The sequence below is a fragment of the Octopus bimaculoides genome, chromosome 17 (genome assembly GCF_001194135.2).
Source record: "Octopus bimaculoides isolate UCB-OBI-ISO-001 chromosome 17, ASM119413v2, whole genome shotgun sequence".
In the NCBI taxonomy this organism is placed as follows: domain Eukaryota; kingdom Metazoa; phylum Mollusca; class Cephalopoda; order Octopoda; family Octopodidae; genus Octopus; species Octopus bimaculoides.
The window spans coordinates 35866498-35870202 of NC_068997.1; the positions used below are offsets into that span (position 1 = coordinate 35866498).

The 3705-nt window shown below is 41.5% G+C and overlaps 1 protein-coding gene across 9 annotated transcripts in view; it reads left to right on the forward strand.

The window, feature by feature from the left end:
* LOC106874300 (uncharacterized) overlaps positions 1 to 3705 on the forward strand; it is a 373269-nt gene that overhangs the window by 24849 nt on the left and 344715 nt on the right. The gene's annotated exons all lie outside the window — the stretch shown is intronic.

The window sequence follows — 3705 nt, forward strand, 5'->3', positions numbered from 1 at the left end:
TTCTATGCCAAGCCGGGCTGAATACAGATGTTCTTCACAGGCTAGGTTCTTGTCTATTATTTATCGTGGTGAAGATGAATCACACAAACAGAATTGAAGAGAAGTGCCGCGGTTAGCTGTTGGTAGCTTGTGTACGTGTAGAGTCATGTTGACGCTGGCGGGGACGATGCTGGTAGTCGTAGTGTCGTGTTGCTGCTGGCGACGTCGGTGGCGATGCTTGTAGTTTGGTTAGCTGTTGGTGTTGATGTCGTCGCTGGAAACTGGCTGGCTGTGTTACACATGTGTGGTCAAAACGACCAGATCTAAGATCTGAGCCGCGACGAATTTGGCGGGGATAATTTAGTCTATTTATAGCAAAATAGGGGCTCCAGAAAGCATCTGAAAAACACTATCACGTGACCTTATTAGGGGCTGTGATTGGTCAGTTTGCGTTCTGGCGGGAACGGTATGAGGCAGTTGCCGCTTCAAATAATAATCAGTCACGTGATGGATACAGTAGGCTGCTCTCTACTACGCCCGAACTTGAATATATTTATAACAGTGGGGAAGATGGTTTGTTTGTATATAATGGCGATAGGTAGTTTCACTACACACCTCTCTTCCTTTTGCCAAAAACCTCTCACACATCTGCCTTACTACAAATATTTGATCTGCACACCCACTTCCACTCCTAAAACCACATTGCTCCTCCCTTAGTAACACTCTCTGCCTGGTTCCTCACCCTTACAATAAAAATTCTCCCATACAGTTTACCAACCACACACAACAAAATAAAATTTCTACACTCACATTCATTCCCCTTGTATAGTGGCATTATACAGGCACTGCACCAGTCCTTTGGTACTCTTCTGGTCATATAACATTCATAAGCCTCACTAACCATTCAACCACTGTTACTCCTCCTTTCTTTGGGCATTCCACTGTACACCCATCTATACCTGGCACCTTTCAGTTTGCTATCTTCCGTAAGGATTCCCTCACCTCCTCCCCACCAATTGCACCATAGTTCCATTCCCCAACAACAGCCATCTCCTCTCTCCTTTTACAACCACTATACTTGCCTCCCTAACATCCTCCACATTTAACAGCTCACTAAGATAATCTGCCCATCTCCTTTGTACATCCTCACTTCCTTTCAACAAATTTTCATTTACATCCTTCACCCTTTCTTCCCTTCCTCCAACCACTTTTCTTACCCTCTGTACCTCTTTCCAAAACATCTTTTTATATTCACCTCTCAGTTTCTCTATATACTCCTGCTCCTGTCTAGTTCATTCACCTTCACAACCTCTCTCCTCCCTGTCACTCATCCAGCATTCCATTTTGAGCATACTTTCAATTTACCCTGTACTAAGAAGTGATCTGACACTCCTCCACCTTCACCTCCCATTACATGCACATCCACCAACCTTCCTGCTACTCTCTTATCAATTAATACATAATTCATCAAGGCCCTATCCACTACTGTTCATCCCTCCATCCTCTATAACATGAACTTATTCTTCTCTCACTTTTTAAAAAGACTATTCCCCACCATCAACTCCTGCTCCATACACATTTCCAACAACCTCCTTCCACTCTCATTCCAACCATTAACTCCATATTTTCCCACTACATTTTCTACTTCTTTATTCAAATCACCCAACACCACCAAATAACCACTTTTTCTCACCCTATCCACACACTCGGTGAGTTCCCTCCAGAACTCTACTTCTTCCTCACTCCTTTCACTCCTTGGACCATATGCATTAAAAAACACCCACATCTCTCCTCCCCACCTCGTCTTAACCCACATTAACATTGAAGACACTTCTTTCACTCCACCACACTCTCCATCACATGCTCACTCACCAGCAATGCCACTCCCTCATGAGACCTCCCACTCCCAACACTTGTCCAGTCACATCCCCAAACTGGTACTCTCCCTTACCTTTCATATTAGTCTCGCTCAGTGTCAGCACATCTGTCTTTCTCCTCATCATCACACTCCCTTTCTCTCTCCTCTTTACCTCACTTGTACTTCACCCACACACATTCTATGACCCTAGTACTAGGGTGAGATTTGGTGTTAACCTTCTCCTACTCCCTTGTCTTTATCTTACTGTCTTTTTAGGAATATGAAATTACTAGGAGGAGTGGATTCCCAATCCCTTCGCTCCTGCCTCTTTAAGTTGCCTCTTACACCACACAGGGAATACAGAGACTGCATTCTACTGACCCCCCCCCCCTCAGTCGTAGGATAGTTTGTTAGTCAACCCATAGCTGGGGCCCTTACAGGTGCTACCACTCCGGGCCAGAGTAGACCTGGGAACAATTGTGGCTAAGAGGTGGTTCCACACTCCTCAAACCCTGAAACCAGGGCCCCAGGTTTCCACTACCAGATATAGTTTATAGTCATACCCAGAACAGTAGTAGTAGTAATAAAATAATGATGTAGAATATAACTAGGTGGCATACTGAGTGTTAACTATTTGTTAGCTTAAAGAGTTTTAGAAGGGACTTCCTTTGGTGGGAACATGAGGAAATTGACTTGATTTGGTGTTTAGTAGTCTGAATTTTCTTAAAACCCAGAAAAGAAAAATCATGTGGTACAACCTGCTTTTCAGTTTAAACATAAAAACTAATATTGGCAAGTCTCCTGAAAAGCAAGTATTTTCCGTGCAACTGTAAGTTTCACCAGATTTTTAATAGGTTTATCTTAAAAGTCAGTTGTAGCTGCATGAACAATTTCACTTTTTCTTGAGCTAGAATTAATAGAGAAAAAACTAACCCTCACTCAACTAATGAACCCTTACTGCAATGCAGCTGCCTCAATAAAAGTACATCCCAGCTAAATGGAAAATGCCTTAAAAACATCTCATTTACTGTACTGAAGTGTCAGCTGACAGTAACAGCAATAATGCAAAATGCTATATAGGCCTTAGTGAGAACACTTTTAAATCAAGGCATACTCAGCACATATTCACTTTCAGACAGGAGAACAAAAATCTGCGGCAACTCTTTCAAAGTATATTTGGAATTTTAAAACAAAGGAACCAGAATTAAATAGTCCATTATAGAAACAACTCCGGCATACTTTATTGGTAACAAATGCCTAGCAGAAAAGTTTAACATCCTAACTCTAGCACTCAGACTGTTAAACACCAAATAGAGTTGATTTCCTCATGACCCTATCAAAGGAAGTCCCGTCTAAAATTCTTTAAGCTGCCAACTGGTTAACACTCAGTATACTCCTAATCATACTTATCGTTCCTGGAATGTTCGTACATCTGCCTGTTGCCTCAGCAATAAATTATTCTCTATATTCAAATTTTATCGCTCCTTCCTTTAAAATTACGATTTAAGCATTGCTGTCTCTCTTTCAACTACGCCTCTGATTTAGCATTTTGAACAGTTTCGTCCTAAATTCATGCTTATTTATTTTATTTTCTTTACTTAAGTTTTATCACTCCTTCTAAAATTACGATTTAAGCATTGCTGTCTCTCAAATATGTTTAAGCATTTAAAACTTACGATTAAGCACTGCTGTCTTCAATTTTGTTCTAAAAATGCCCAAAGAATTAATCCCATGTGATGTGCTGCTTGCCTGGCCCCCTCTCTCTCTATATATATATATGCCTTTCTATCGTCATGCCTCTCTCTAACTCACTCTCTCTGAATCAGTCTCTCTCTCTACTCCCCTCTATCCTCAATTCCTACAGGACC